Source organism: Coenobita brevimanus, chromosome 41 (genome assembly GCF_032717465.1).
Source record: "Coenobita brevimanus isolate Jiangsu-jjx chromosome 41, ASM3271746v2, whole genome shotgun sequence".
NCBI classification, from domain to species: Eukaryota; Metazoa; Arthropoda; class Malacostraca; order Decapoda; family Coenobitidae; genus Coenobita; species Coenobita brevimanus.
In genome coordinates, this window is record NC_136994.1 from 1,711,193 (window position 1) to 1,728,692 (window position 17,500).

General features: G+C 42.0%; 1 pseudogene; it reads left to right on the forward strand.

Annotated features, from left to right (window-relative positions):
* LOC145397461 (uncharacterized) overlaps nucleotides 1–17,500 on the forward strand; it is a 44,330-nt pseudogene that overhangs the window by 12,493 nt on the left and 14,337 nt on the right.

The window sequence follows — 17,500 nt, forward strand, 5'->3', positions numbered from 1 at the left end:
ATAAATCACGTGCAAGAAAATATGTGCGCTCCAGGTAAGACAAGAGATTTTGAAAGTACCAAATGCAGAAATTAAATTATATTGAAGACCTTCTGAAAAGCCTCTTGTGGGTACAAGAATCTTGCATTTGTCTTCTCATCCTGTTTAAATTTTGCCTAGTCGTATTTTTTGAAGTCACAGCTTCACTTCAGTTCTGGTATCTTTTTACCCTGTATCATCGGCCCATCTGCTTTATCTGGTTTAATATAGTCCTCCGTGGAACCAGATAGTTTTCATGTAGGGAGATTAAAAGCCAGAAATAAACTTTCCTCATACTGGCCAAGTATGACGCGGGAAGTGGAGTGTGTAAGTAAGGTACATGTAGAGGATTAGGTATTGTAATGGTTGTGTGTGTGTGTGTGTGTGTGTGTGTATGTGTGTGTGTGTGTGTGTGTGTGTGTGTGTGTGTGTGTGTGTGTGTGTGTGTGTGTGTGTGTGTGGTGCCAGCTTACACTAGCATGTTAAAATGCATACTAACACCACGTTCTGAATATCCAACATGGATCAGTTTCAAACCCAATCCAAGGACATCACATACCTGGACACGACCACGATGCCACTGAGTCACCAATGCTTCCACCTTTTCTAACCATTCTAAATTACATTGTTACATATTTGTTCTTCCAATAACTCCAGGCGTTTCGTATCTTCTTACCCCTTCCAATACGCCCTCGTCCCACGCTTTCTTCCATACCTGTATCCCATACCCTCACGTCCCACAAGCCTCCGTCCCAAACTTTGTTGTCCCACATCACCTCGCTTCACGCCCTTTCGTCCTACGCCCTCTCATCCAATGTCATCTCGTTCTACACCCTCTCATCCAATGTCTCCTCTTCCTACGCCACCTGGTCTTATAACCCCTCATTCTATACCCCCTCGTCCCACACACCTATCCCACTCCCCTTTGTTCATCATCCCATCGCCTCAGACCCCTTTGTTCCACATCTCCTCGTCTACCATACCCCTGTCCCAAATCCTCTCACCTCCCACTCCCATCTCCCATGCACATGGCATCCTACAACTTCACCTCATTGCTCCACACCCACTGGTTCCAAAATCCCACAACATACCCAATATTACACCATCCCTATCCCACACCCAATCCCACATCCTACACCAGACCTCTATCCCGCGTCCCAATCCCACGCCCCAGCCCACCCATATCTCACATTCCTTACCAAACCCTTGGTATATGTCTTCATATACCAACTCTCTGGACCCCTCCAAAGTAGAGGTATTTTGCTAATTGAATAAAAGACTTTAAAAAGTTTCTGCAATGAAAAAGCTAACGGAGATTTCCTCTAACACTTTCGTCACGCGAAACCTTTCCAAAATTAAATGAAATCGTGTGGTAGTAGAAAGGATTTAACAAATACTTTGTTGTATCAACCATTTAAACTCATTAGTCCAATTTTTATCAGTCTTGGTTAAATTCCCACCCTCACTCCACCACACTTCACAAACACTTCATAAACACATAGCCTCCACAACCATGTAACTCTTCCATTCATATGGCATCCTTCACAAACCTTCACCGGACACATCCGTCAGAAACTGACCACGAGTACGCCTAACCAGACCGCGATACGGTCACCACAGTTCCAAGCTCCAGTACCAATCTACTATGCTCGCTCTGTAATTCAGCTCCTCACACCACAACACACTTAACCAACTCATGCACCACACTATCGCAACACAAACAGTCCTTCACCATAACCTTAATAAAAGACCTCTGGGAGCCACCAGTTCAAATGGCCAATTTTCTACCATCCATTTGGTTCACAACCAGACAAGCCTGGAGCTGCAAAAACAAGGGTTATTTTTGCAACAAGACAAGCCTGGAGCTGCAAAAACAAGAGTTATTTTTGCAACTCCAGACGATACTCTTTGGCTTAGGAGAAGCTTCCCAAACTAGAAGGGGTTAGATGTACAATCGCGATCCCTAGTATCTTTAACCCCCCCCTCCCCTGGCTTGAGGGAAATCGAAACCAGGGCTAAAGAAAAGTCATGCGAGCAGAAACTTTTTTTTTTTTAATGCTAGGAACAAGGAACCAAAGACCACGAGCCCGCAATAACAGTTCCTTCCAAGAGAAAAGCAAAGTACAAGAGAGAGCCAAAATCAAGATCCAATCATTTTTAGATGCCTGGACACACTGTGTTTGAAAGACTGGAGATCAAAGCTAGCGGGAAATACAGACAGAGGGAGACAGTTCCAGAGTTGACCTGTTGCCTAAATGAAGGACTGGGAATAACGGTTAACTCTTGCATTAGAGAGTTGGACAGGAAAGGGATGAGAGTTTGTTGGTAGACGGGTGCTACGCGCCCATTGTAGAGGTGAAGGAATGCAAGCAGATAGTTCAGAGGAGCAGTGACCACTGAAGTAGCAATAGAAGAGATAAAGATGCAACAGTGTGCTGAAGAGACAGAGACAAAAGTGAGCCAGTAAGAGGAGGAGAGTTAATGAGATGAAAAGCCTTTGACTTCACCCTATTGAGAAGAGCTGTATGTGGGGAGCCTCCCCAAACATGAGAGTTGTACTCTACACAGGAGCAGATAAAACCCATGTATAGAGTCAACAGTTGTGCAGGGTTAAAGAAGGAATGGAGTCGGCTTAGCACACCTAATCTCTTGGAGGCAGATTTTACAAGAGATGCAATATGATCTTTCCAAGATAAGTCCCGAGTGAATGAAACCCCAAGCATGTTCAAGGATGATGCAGGATGAAGCTGAATATTATTAAACGTTAGTGGGTTCACCTGTGGAAGATTTTGTTGAGTTGATAGGTGTAAGAACTAAGTCTTAGATGCATTAAAAACATGATTATTTTTACCCCAGTCAGAGATACGAGCCAAGTCAGACATCAGGTATGCCATAGCCTCATCTCTTATTTGTTCAAGTATATGGTGAGATGGACATTGTGGGAACCGAATGGAAAGGTGAAGGGTGAAATCATCAGTGTATGAGTGGATAGGTTTAGATGTACAACTTAGAAGGTCATTGATAAATTAAAGGAAGAGAGTTGATGATAGGACAGAGCCCTGAGGAACACCACTGTTGATAGATCTAGAAGAAGAACTATGGCCTTCTACAACAGCAGCTATATAACGACCAGAAAGGAAGCTATAGATGGAGGCACAGATAGAAGGGTAGAAACCATAAGAGGGCAGTTTGGAAATTAAAGATTAATGCCAGACTCAATCGAAAGCTTTTGTGATGTCAAGTGCAATGGCAAAGCTTTTGCCAAAGACCCGAAAAGAGGATGACCAGGAGTCTGAAAGGTAGGTGAGAAGATCATCAGTGGAGCATCCCTGAGGGAACCCATACTGACGATCAGAAAGAAGGTTGTGATAGGAAAGATGCTTTAAAATGTTTTTATTAAGAATTGACTCGAAAACTTTTGAGACACAGGATGTTAAAGCAATTGGACGATAGTTAGAGGGTTGGGAATGGTCACCCATCTTTGGGACTGGCTGAATGAGAGAAAACTTCCAGTAAGAAGGAAAGGTATAAGTTGATAGACAAAGGTGATAGACTTTACCTAGGCAGGGTGTAAGCAGAGAAGGACAGTTCTTGAGAACAACAGGAGAGACTCCATCAGGCTCATATGCCTTGTTAGTACTGAGGCCTGTGATGGCAGAAAATACATCAGCTGAAGAAATTTTAATGTCAGCCATGAGGATGTCTGAGGGGGGAAGTGATGGAGGAACAGCACCAGAATCATCTAAGGTGGAACTGGGGGAGAAAGTCTGAGCAAAGTGATCTGCTTTAGCAGTAGAAGAAATAGCTACAGAACCATCAGTGTAGAAAAGAGGAGGGAAGGATGATGAGGTAAAGTTGTTAGAAAGGTTTTGGCAAGGTGCCAGAAGGAGCGGAAAGAATTCGAGTTGGAGAGTTGAGAGCATTTAGTACGGATGAAATTATTTTTAGCGAGTGAAGAATAGACATAGCACGATTCCGGGCAGAAATGTAAGATAGATGGATTCAGGGGTGGGTTGGCTCCGGTACCTTTTATAGGCCCTCTCCTTGTTGTGGACAGCATTAGGACATGCGTGATTAAACCAAGACTTTCTTGCATTAGTCAAAGGATATGAGAAAGGAATGTATGCTTCCATGCCCGAAAGAATAACCTCCATAATGCGCAAGGGACACTCATATGGCTCCCGGTCGTGGAAGGAATAATCATTCCATGGAAAATCAAAGAATTACTGCCTGAGGGCCTCCCAGTCTGCAGCTCCAAAGTGCCACAGTCAATGTTTCTTTGGAAGGTCCACAGGCTGTACCAAAATGATAGGACAGGCAAAGGTAATAGGGTTGAGATCAGAGGAGCCCAACAGAGAGGAAAGATTTACAGTGTACACAGAAGGATTAGCTGTAAGGAATAGGTCAAGTATGTTCAAGCTCTCTCCAAGGCGGTCAGAGATATGGGTACGGTGCTGTACAAGTTACTCTTGGTCATTAGGGATAGAAAGTTGTAGGGCTTGTTCACCAGGTGGATCAGCGAAAGGAGAGGAGAGCCAAAGGTGGTGGTGAACATTGAAATCTCCTAGAATGGAGATTTCAGGGAAAGGAGAAATGGACAGAATGTGTTCCATCGTAGAAGAAAGAGAGTCGAAGAATTTTTTATAGTCATTAGAATCAGAGTATAAGTAAACAACGCTGATATATTTAGTCAGAGAGTGACAGGAAAGCCGAAGCCAGAGTGATGAGGATTCAGAAGAATCGAGTTCAGGAACACGAGAGCAAGAGAAGTCATTGCGTATACTGTATATACACATCGGGCACCTTTTGCTTTGATATGAGTATAGAGAAAGTAGGAGGGTACAGAAAAAGGTTTGCTGTCAGTTGCCTCAGACAGCTGGGTCTCAGTTAAAAAAAAGAAGGTGAGGTTTACAGGAGGAGAGATGGTGGTCAACAGAGCGAAAGTTAGAGGAAAGGCCACAAATGTTGCAGAAATAAAGAAGTGAGTCAGACAGTGGTACCAGGCAGCTCGAGTCTAGCAGTCTGATAGTGGTACACGATGACATAATGTCTCACACACATTAAGCCCCACATTGTCACTCACACATGCCATATAACCACAGTCGTGAAACATTACTGAAAAACTTATCATGAAATGCAACTGGAAAAAGATGAAGGCATTCATATCATCTAATGAACTCTTTAAATCCTTCTCAGTTTCTCATTCATCATGTGATCATGGTTCCTGTTGGAACTATTCTTTTCTAAACACCTTTGTAGTCTGTGATTAGTAAAACAGTGAAGCAACAAGTTCAAGCAATACTGAGGATATATCGTTTTTGTTTTTGAAGGCTCCAACATGCTTGCATGTGTCGGCCTTGGTCACCTAATGGCGGCTCTCGATGCTGCTCGATCTCTGGTAGCTCCCCTATTTAGCCCCTTAACCCTAAGGTCACACTCAATGACCTCGTCCTAGGTCATTTTCGGTCTTCCTCTCTCAACCCTACTGCCAACATTAACACTTCTCACTTTCTGAACCCAGGTATCATCCCCCATCCTCTCCATCTCAATCTGCCACTCCTCATCACAGCACCAATACACTCCAGTCCCATCCTACCTCTCAACTCTTCCATCGTAAAGCTAGTCCCCCCATACCTTGCACTCAAGGACGCACTTTACATTCACCTAATCATCGCCATTTCTATACGTTTGAGCCTGTGAATATCCTCTTCCTTTCCTGCCCAGATCTCACTACCATGCAACATTACACTCCTAACACATGCCGCATACAATGATCCCTCAACACAGAGGGAGAGCCCTCTCAGTGTCAGGAGAGGTAACAGCTTCTGGAACTTCTTCCAACCACTCCTCACTCTAGCCACAGACCTAGCTCCTGCCCCACCTACAGCACATAACATGTCTCCCAAATAACAAACATCATTATGCAGATATCAGAATTATACACGCATTCTTCTTGCAGCTTTCATTCCTTCTCTTTGAGCCTGACCAGTCACTGCTTTGAAATTAATTTGGTGCGTCATGAGTACTGTGAACACTGAAAAAGATAGTTCGGACAAGAACCATATTCACATAATGCATGGGAAACCGAGAAGAGTTTAAAGAGCGCAATAAGTGATACTGATGTTTTCATCTTTTTTCAGGTACATGTTATGACAAATTTTTCAGCCATGTTTCATGATTGTGGTTATGTGGTGGGCGTGAGTGACATGTTGGGCTTAATGTCTGTGAGTCATTCCGCCATCGTGAGCCATTATCAGACTGCTAGACTAACTGTGTCAGCTGACATGGCATTTCTTCAGCCCTTGTATCGACTCCCTCATGCCAGGAGAACAAAGAAACTAGGAATCACGAGGGTACCCTTCAGATATTCTTTCGTTCCTAAATAAAATCGTCTGATGGCAAAAAAGGATAATGACGTTTTCGTTCTCAAATTATTAATGCGTTGATTCCACAGACATATTTTAGCTGTATACTTGCTATTTAAAATCTTCTCTTCTGTCAGGGTCGCGGGACTTTTGGTAGTGGAAAGGTTGGATTTAGCTTTCATTTACACCTGTGATGCTTGAGGTTTGTTTGATGGATGAAGAAATTGCCTGAGGGTAGCAAGAATAAACCCCAAAATGTGTTATCGAATGAAGGAGTGACAGCCATATTGTTCGGGGTATATGTGGCTTTGTAGCACATTTTCCTTGGCGATTTGTTTCGTTTGCTACACATTATCTTCCATCGTAAAGCTAGTCCCCCCATACCTTGCACTCAAGGACGCACTTTACATTCACCTAATCATCGCCATTTCTATACGTTTGAGCCTGTGAATATCCTCTTCCTTTCCTGCCCAGATCTCACTACCATACAACATTACACTCCTAACACATGCCGCATACAATGATCCCTCAACACAGAGGAAGAGCCCTCTCAGTGTCAGGAGAGGTAACAGCTTCTGGAACTTCTTCCAACCACTCCTCACTCTAGCCACAGACCTAGCTCCTGCCCCACCTACAGCACATAACATGTCTCCCAAATAACAAACATCATTATGCAGATATCAGAATTATACACGCATTCTTCTTGCAGCTTTCATTCCTTCTCTTTGATCCTGACCAGTCACTGCTTTGAAATTAATTTGGTGCGTCATGAGTACTGTGAACACTGAAAAAGATAGTTCGGACAAGAACCATATTCACATAATGCATGGGAAACCGAGAAGAGTTTAAAGAGCGCAATAAGTGATACTGATGTTTTCATCTTTTTTCAGGTACATGTTATGACAAATTTTTCAGCCATGTTTCATGATTGTGGTTATGTGGTGGGCGTGAGTGACATGTTGGGCTTAATGTCTGTGAGTCATTCCGCCATCGTGAGCCATTATCAGACTGCTAGACTAACTGTGTCAGCTGACATGGCATTTCTTCAGCCCTTGTATCGACTCCCTCATGCCAGGAGAACAAAGAAACTAGGAATCACGAGGGTACCCTTCAGATATTCTTTCGTTCCTAAATAAAATCGTCTGATGGCAAAAAAGGATAATGACGTTTTCGTTCTCAAATTATTAATGCGTTGATTCCACAGACATATTTTAGCTGTATACTTGCTATTTAAAATCTTCTCTTCTGTCAGGGTCGCGGGACTTTTGGTAGTGGAAAGGTTGGATTTAGCTTTCATTTACCCCTGTGATGCTTGAGGTTTGTTTGATGGATGAAGAAATTGCCTGAGGGTAGCAAGAATAAACCCCAAAATGTGTTATCGAATGAAGGAGTGACAGCCATATTGTTCGGGGTATATGTGGCTTTGTAGCACATTTTCCTTGGCGATTTGTTTCGTTTGCTACACATTATCTTTCCTGTGTATAATGTTTTTAATATAATATCCACAGAATTTCCATCAATAATTTACTAGACCGGAATGAGGTGTAATGTGCAGAATCAATCGCTAAGGAAAGATGTCACGAAATTCCAAAACACATAGAAAATGAACTTTGATAAGGTGCCATTGTACGTTGGAAAATGTCCGGCGTAACAGTCACATACTTGAAATTTTTATTTTTCCTAGAAATCCACGAGTGACCTCCATTTCTCTGTTCATATATATATATTTTTTTTACAAAGGACTTGACAGTTTAATTCTCTTTATAACTGATTGTTTGAGTCAGAAAAAGCACATTCCATGTATGTATATCAGGAAAAGGTTAAGTTATACTTGTGCATATAAGCTGCTATCGATTGTCTCCGTTTATTAGGTTTCTTTATTTTAATATAGTGATAACAACACAGGCACTCAATTTGGACTTGAGCTAGATTCTAGATTCTTGGGCCTGTCAGACCCTTTGATAATATTTGCCTCCCTCCTCTTCCTCTTCACCCAGGAATACGACAGTCGTCCTGGATGTAAATCATCATTACTGCAAGTTGTATTCCAAAAGACTGGGACTAGTGAAAACTGGATGCCGCCTGAATGACTCATATAGTCGACCAAAAGTAATCTAAGTCTTCCTTTTCTCTCCTTTTCCACCCAATTTAGTTTCATAGTCCAAAGGTTTACCAGCACCTCTAAAGCTCTGTACGAATTTTATTTCCAATGATACCACTAGTGTAGGGCCACTGGGTGTCTAAATGTGAGAAGCGAAAAGAAGTATGTGAGGAAAGAGAAAAGAACTTAAGGAGAGAAAAAGAAATTTGGGGAGAGAAGGAGAAACACGAGGAAAGATGGAGGTGCGTGAAGAGACAAGAAAAAGATGCATGAGGAACGAAAGAGAGCTATGAGAAAAGGATTAAATGTGTGTGAGGAAAGGAAACTAAGTTCATGAGGAAAGAAAAAGAGATGCGTGAGGAGAGTGGAATCTTACCTTCCGGGAATGGAAACGAGTCGCGGAAATGGCGACGTGGTGGTGACTGATGGAGAAATAGGAGGACTTAGGGGGAGACCGATAGTGCACAGCTGGAGTCTGTGTCGGGAGGTGAGGGGGAGTGGGGAGAGAAAATGTACTAAAGCGCAGAGGAGTGATGCAAAGAGTTATTAGAAGGATAAAAAAGAGAATGAAAGTGTCAGGAAAGAGTCAGGGACTTGCTATAAGGATAGACGTAGGGAATGAGGTAGGAGGAAGGGGAGAGAGAAAATATACCAAGCCATAGGGGAGAGATGGAACTCTTTCGTGAAGCCTCTACAAATTTCAGCACGCACACACACACACACACACACACACACACACACACACACACACACACACACACACACACACACACACTCTCTCTCTCTCTCTCTCTCTGTCTCTCTCTCTGTCTCTCTCTCTCTCTCTCTCTCTCTCTCTCTCTTTACACACACACACACACACACACACACACACACACACACACACACACACACATATATAGATAGATAGATAGATAGATTGATTGACAGATTGATATATATATATATATATATATATATATATATTCATCATCATCATCATCATCATCATCAGCAGCAGCAGCTGTTTGAGTATCCACTGCAGGACCGGCCTATCCCAACCGAAATGGGGACGATACAGCCAATGTATCTCCAGCAAGTGGCTTAAGCTGTCTGGTAGAGACTGTATGTAGGGTGAGAAGTGTTTGTAAGTGTAATTATAGTGTTGGAGTGGCTTCGGATGTGTGTGTAGTTTGCGAACCAAGTGTAATCGGCCCGCGCAAGCCGACTGGGTGCAAGCATACCTGTATAGTAAGCGAAACTGGTTCAACCACAGCATCCCTTATGTCCGCCAACGCAGTACGTGGCCAGGAGAACACTCCCAAAGTTTTTTACCCTGGCGGGGCGCCAACCCTCGCTCTCCAGTGTACGAAAACGCACACTTTACCACTGTACGGCAGAGAAAGTCTGAAAGTAGGACTGAAGATGAACCGAAGTAAAACTAAAGTAATGTTTAATCCACAAACACCAAAGAGCGTTATCAGAATAAGCGATGAAATTCTTGAGGAAGTTAAGGAGTACAACTACTTGGGACAAATACTAAAATTAACGAAAGATCATGATAGCGAAATAAAAGGACGCATTACAATTGGATGGAAAGCTTTCAGTAAACATAAAGACATTATGAAAAGTGGCTTGCCAGTTTGTATGAAACGAAAAGTATATAATGAATGTATAATTCCAGCTATGACGTATGGTTGTGAGACCTGGAAACTGATAAAATCAATGGAAAATAAACTAATCCGTTCTCAGGGAGCAATGGAAAGGTCAATGTTGGGAATATCTTTCAGAGACAGGACAAGATCAACTTCGGTGAGAGAGCAGACTAAAGTCAAAGATATTATAGAAGTTATAAAAGAACAGAAATGGAGGTGGACAGGCCATATAGCAAGAATAAGGGATAACCAATAGAGTAAGAGGCTGACGGACTGGACACCAAGAGAATGTATGCGTAGCAGAAAAAGGCCAGACAAAAGATAGAGAGATGAGATAGAGAAATTTGCAGGGAAAACGTGGCAAAGATTGGCTCAGTCACGGAATTCGTGGAAAAGGTTGGGGGAGGCCTTTGTTCAGCTGCTGCTGATGATGATGATGATGATATACATACATATATATACTTCATATTTCTTTTCGTTACTACGTGTGCAGATTAACTACATTAAGGAATGTTTTCTCTTTGTATTTAGTACTATGTAACGTAAGTGCTTTGATCAGAAATAAGTACTTAGGATCTTCAAGTTTAAGAAATATAAATAAACTGATTCCCAAGCTGAAAGCTAGTGAAACAATTGCTTCCAAGATCGCTCATGCGCCGTCCGACAGGGATCAGTTGTTTACACCACTCATAAACGACTTAGTTGGAACGATTCCAGTGACAGGGTTTAGCATGTACTTGTATACACTACTCTTATTCTTTGCAGTATTTTTGCCGCACATAGTGTTACAGTAGTGTCAGGACCTTGCGCCCCACTTCATAGTACCACCCTAAATACTTATACGTATTTGTGGATAGTCATAAATATTCAGCAATGCAGTAGCATTACGAAGCATGGAAAAAATAGTTTTAAGTGTAAGATAATTTGTGCCAACATTTGTTCATGTATTACTTTGTCAGATAATTAATTTATACTCAGTTAATGCAATCTTGTAAAATATTATTTCATTGTTTCAAGAAACTAATTGTGCAGTGCATGATCGATGGATACACTGTAAAATGCCAGCTTCATCAGATCCATAGCTTCGTGCACCACACGGTGATTGGTTGATCATTCCACTCAGTTCTTCGTATGCTTGCCACTGAATTCTTCCTATTTTTTTCTGTTAATTAAATAAAAGAGCCAATGTGAGTTACATCTTTATTTCTGTGTTAATAAAGTATTTTACAAAACTCTACTTACTTTTCCCTGTAAGTGTGATCCTTCTAATACTTTATCAAAGTTATTCTTGCATTTTGTTAAGGGTGATATTCAGCATCCCGAACGATATCTGGGACTTGGCTGCTCAGATATGTCAGAGTTTCTTTACGAGAGACCGTAGGGATTAATCATTGTAGGAACAGCAGGAGAGGTAGGAAAGTGAGCTGAAAGGCAGGGACGTAGCATGTAGAAAAGAAAAACAAAAATCGTTTAAGAGAATTAGGTTGGATGGAGAGAGGTCTATGAAAGTCAAAAATGTAACAGGACTGGAGGGAAAATGGCAAATAAGTGGTATGATAGAAACAAAGGAGGCACAGAACTACTATTGAGACAAATGAGAGGGTTTGGGACTGAGACTTGAGGGAGGGTGCGATAGCGACATGGGGGAGGTAAAGAGTGGTAAACTTAAACGGGAGAGTCGTATGGAAGTTACCAGGCAAAGGAGGCAGATATTAACTGTAAAAAAAAAAAAAATGAAATAAGGAAGACGCGAATGGATCGGGAAAAAACGGAAACGAATGATAGAGGGAAAATATCAGGATCTCATAATCTGAGAAAAACAATATGGCGCAATGATAAATTGAAAAGGTGGAAAGGTAATGAGTGCAATGAACGGACAGATACACTAAACTTAGCGAGACAGATTTGAGTAATATTTAAACAAGAAATGGATAAAGTTTCTTGAAAAGGTGGGAAGGGCGGAGAGTAGCCTACAGTGAAGGATACGTACAGTCGGGTGCAAAATTCGCCTAATAATTCACCTCTTTTATTTCCCATTTCCTTTCCTGGCTAATAATCCCTTATCTGAGAGGTATGTTTCTTTGTGCATAGATGATTCTTTTTGATAGGATGCACCAGGAACGAAAGTGACGACTGTAACCTAAGAATGAAGCAGACATAGATGAACAATAGGGGATCTTTTATCCCTGGCTATAATTCAATTTTAGAGCTATCTCACATGTAATGTCTTTATATTATTCCTTTTCCTTCCAGAGGCTTTTATTCACCTTATTGTAGGTCTGTCGAACTGGAGGAGGTAGATATAGCCCTCACTACCGCCTAGGAATTCCTCCAAATCTGAAAAAAAAAAAAAAAAAAAAAAAAAAATGTTTTGATGGTAGCCGAAAAAAGCTGCTGAAAAATACGTCCTCGGAAAGATAATAGTTAAAAATTGACAACTGGGATCCTACTACGAACGCAACTAGAGATATTATTGAAGGGAAAAAGCATGACCACCCTTGAGGGGTGAGTGGGTGCGAATGGGAGGTGGAGAGCATAATGACTCCTTCTGTCTTTCCTCTGTGTTTCCAGCCCCAGCGTTCACTTAAGTCTCCTACGGGGCGGAGACGGATTTGCGGAGAGGGGCGTGAGTGTTGACCGTAGAGGAGAGGAAAGAGTGTAAGACAGGCAGAAGGGAAAGAGTCGTGCAAATTGAAGAGATGGAAGGATGTGTATTGTTGGGATGGAAAGGAGAGTGTGGTGCAGATGGTAGGGATGGCAAGGAGAGTATGTTGCGAATGGTAGGGTTGGAAAGGAGAATATGTGGCAGATGGGAGGGATGGGAAGGATAGTATGGTGCAGATGATAGGGCTGGCAAGGAGAGTATGGTGCAGATGATAGGGATGGGAAGGAGAATATAGTGCAAATGGTAGAGATGAGAAGGAGCGTATGGTGCAGATGGTAGGGATGGGAAGGAGAATACAGTGTAAATGGTAGGGTTGAGAAGGAGGGGATGGTGCACATGGCAGGACTGTAAATGTGGGTGTAGTGTACTGTATATGGTACTGTAGGGATGGAATGGAGAGTATGGTGCAGATGTACAGAATGGAAATGAAAGTGCATTGTAGGTGGAAGAGAGAGTGTCCTTGAGGAGAGGTGGCGTAAATGCAGACGGTAGATTGGAGGAAAGAAAGTCAGGCAAGCAGACGAGAGGTTTAGGTATACAGTAGATATAAATACTGTATGTAGCCTACTGTACAATACAATCTGAGATCGATTTTAACCACCTTTAAGAATAGGCCTCGCACCAGTGCGGGTCTAAAGGATGTGAGAGCACCGCATATTGTGATGTTTCCTTACTGATTCCCACACCCTGGCACACTGCAATGAAAACAGCAGTGAAGTTAATGCGTCCACGACTGTTAACGAATATGAGCAGTATGACGAAGTTCTACGAAAAGTATGTGCAGTAGATAGTAAAGATAGTGTGGTGTAGATAGTAAGGAAAGTGTGGTGTAGATAGGAAAGAGAGAGTGGTGAAGACAGGTGCGGATAGTACAGAGAGAACGGTCTAAATAGTAAGGAGAGTGCGGTGTGGGTAGTAAGGAAAGTGTGGTGTAGATGGTAAGGCGAGTATTTGGTAAACAGTAAGGAAGGTGTGGTGTAGATACTAAAGAGAGTGTGATGTTGATACTAAGGAGAGTGTGGTGTAGATAGTAAGGAGAGTGTGAGGAAGATTCTGTGTGTAGTGTTGACAGGAAGTGGGGTGTGGTGTAGATAGTAAGGCAAGTGTGGTAAAGATAATAAGGAGAATGTGATGTAAATGCCAGGAAGAGTGTTGTGTAGATAGTAAGGAGAGTGTGGTGTAGATGCTAAGGAAAGTGTGGTGTAGATGGGAAAGTGTTGTGGAGATACAGTAGTAAGAAGAGTGTGGTGTAGTTACTATAGAGTGTGTGGTATAGGCATTAAGGAGAATGTGGTGTAACTAGTAAGGAGTGTGTGGTGTAGCTAGTAAGGAGAGTGTGGTGTAACTAGTAAGGAGAGCGAGGTGTATCGAATGAGGAGAATGTGGTGGAGATAGTAAGAAAAGTGTGGTGTTGAGTGGAAGGAGTGCGGTGTTGATAGTGGTGTAGACTAGTTGGAGTGAGGCATGTGAAAACGCTATTTTCAGTGAAATGTAGGAGGACTTAGGAACGTTAATGAAGTAGAGAGTAGTTTTATTTCTGGCACAGAAGGCATTGTAACACTCTTCGTAATTTATGTGTGCTGTATGTATTACGTTGCATCACTCTCTTGTATGTTATTTATAGTATTGCAATAACAAGTGCAGAGTATGAGTAAGTCAAAGCTATATATAACTGAAAACTTAAACTAGGTGTGCAGTTTCTTCCTGTGCGTTCATAGAAAACATGGAAACTGCATACCCAGTACAGCGATAAGTATACTAATTTCGTTGAAATCAGTGTCCCCACTTTCCCATATTTCTTAAGTGTTTTTAATTTTTGGAGGGGTGCTCATCCACTCAAGAATAATTGGAGTCATGCTCCCCAGATATCGCGTTACGGATAAGAGTCCATTGTACAACATGAACTACGATATGAAAGCCATATCAACTCTCCTTCCCCATTTCTTTATCCGTTATAATTTTTGGAGGCGGGCTGATCTCCCTAAAAATAACGGTGGAAACTTTTATATAGTGGCAGATTTATCAAGTATCCAGACTAGCTGACCTGAGAAGTTTCGTTGAAATTCATCTTCTTGCCTTGTTTCCGATCGCTTATATTTGGGGGAAAGGTAACCCCCCCTCAAGAATCAATGGGGAGGTCAGGATTCCCAAATATCGCATTACGAATGAAATCCCATTGCATAACATCTAATACGATAACAAAGCTATATCTGCCCTTTTTCCACTGTTTCTGATGATGATGATGATGATTTTTTTTTTTGGCGAGGGGGACTAGCTCCCTAAATATCATGCTTGCAAAGTTATGTATAGTGGAAGATCTTCCCAGGAATCCGATGAGCTATCGTGGAAAGTTTCATTCAGATCCTTCAAATAACCTGGGAGGAATTAACACACACACACACACACACACACACACACACACGGTGAATCTAGGGCAACATATAGGGCGCATTGCTGAAAAGTATACCAGGCTGCTTCGCAGTATTGATAACCTCTTCTGATATCATTCATATTCCCTTCCCCTACTTCCCCTCCCTTGTGTTTCTTTAGTCTCACTCTCACCTTTTCTCTCTAAAGCTGTCGAGCAAATATGGCAGTGAGTGTGAAGAATGTTAAATACAGATAGAACAAGAAACAGAGGAACAGGCGTGAAGATGATGAAGCAGTGAGTAACTGGGAGGGTGAAATGTAAGGAAGTAATGTTGAAGAGAAACAGTCAGCCGGACACTGCAGCTCAGTAAGATGTGGAGACGAATGATCTCGACTTTATAAACTATTTATTGGTGGCTAAACAAAACGGTAGTGTTCAAGTGTCATAAAAGACTTTGTAGTTCCTTTGTGGTTACTTGTAGTTGAGTTATATATATATTAGACTTGTGGACGAGCGGTTATTATACTGGAGTAGCTTCGTGAGTAGCTAATCTTCTTTCCCATTTGTCATGTAGTGACAGGAGAGGTAAAGAATAGTATGGGACTATTTTTATTTGTCTTGGAAAAATTAACAAGTCTCTCACTCACGAGTGAGTTGAGCAGAGTCCCTGTCTCCCTGTCTCGCTCTCTCTCTCTCTCTCTCTCAAGTTGCTAAGCCCTTCTCCCTGCGACCTGTCTCTTCTATCGCCTGTCTCCTTCTGCCCTCTCTTTCCTAAATTCTGGTGAAACAGGAGACGTATCACGTGTGTTCCTTGTGGATGGAAAGTTCTAGAAGCCTGTGTGTGAGTATGTGTGTATGTGTGTGTATGGTCACTAGGGCTTTGTTCACCGGTGGATTGCTGACAACTAACTGCATCATCTCCTTACTGGCCACTGTCGTCAGCTTTCCTCAGTGTAATTTGCAAGCTCATTTCCCATTCCCAGGCTCGCATAGAGCTGTCTATCTATCTATTTATCTATCTATCTATTATGATTTGTAACTACAATATGGAGTCCCAATACACAAGGAAGGTTGAATATGTTGGGTAAGACTGTGTACCTAGAAGGCATATGGATGCTGAGGATGCATGACATGAGAGAAGAAAACACTAATGTTGAATGGAAGGCGATGGGACAAAAAAAAAAAAAAATGTCTGACCGATAAAAGCTGGCTGGAAATATGTAGAGTAGGGATGTGAAAAGTGGTATTACGAAAAATGGCGAAAAATATGTACTAGTTCTGCTTTTTAAACTGAGGTATCGAAAAAAAAAATCTATGAAGGAAATTCCATACAGGCTCGGTGAAAACTGCTTTGTTCTGTCTACCTACCAACCTACTTAGCAGTTTCTTTCTCTCTTTCTCTCTCTCTGAATATATATATATATATATATATATATATATATATATATATATATATATATACTAGCTGCTTAGTTCTGCATCGCAGGCCTAGTTGACTAGTCCCTCCAGGCGGACAGACTTAAAGTATTGTAGCTTAGTTAGCCATGTCGATTAATTGGCAGTATTCTCGAAAGTGCGTTTTTCGCAGACAAACAGGCATACAACACATAATTAAGTTGTATATTAACAGAAAGATGGTTTGAAGAAGGGATGAAATTTTTTTATCCTCTATAACCCCCTGTCAAAGTGAATATTGTTTCCCAAATTTTTGCATGGGACGTTTTGGGAGTCTCTCTCTCTCTCTCTCTCTCTCTCTCTCTCTCTTTCTCTCTCTCTCTCTCTCTCTCTCTCTCTCTCTCTTAGTGTTTCAGTTAACAGTATCCACAGCTGGACCTCCCATGTTAGACCACTTGCTAAAACAGCTTCAGAGAAACTTGGTTTATCGAATAGAATCTGTAATTTGGTGGGAGGCGGTGGCTCAGTCGGTAGAGAGGTGGCCTGCAGTCCTAACAGACCCAAGTTCAAATCTCCGCTGGCGCAGGGAACAGTTTATGGATTTGAATTTAATAAAATCAGACTTTACTGATCTACCAGAAGACCCGCCGACATGTCATAAAAATACCCCCGCTAATACCAATACACCAGTCCTGTATGAGACAGCTCTAGCATGTATACAATATGGACGGTGGGTGTTAGCGCCGAAGTGGTGACATGTAGAGGTGTATGGAATGTAGCAGGACTACTGGGCCTTGGGAGCAGGCTGTGAAGCCTATGCCTAGAGTCGGACACGTAAAAAAAGAAAAAAAAAATCTTCACTAATGACCAATTAGTTAAAATTTACAAGTCATGTGTGCTCTCAGCTGGAATGTCAAGAGGCTGCTCTAAACAACTAGACAATATTCAGTA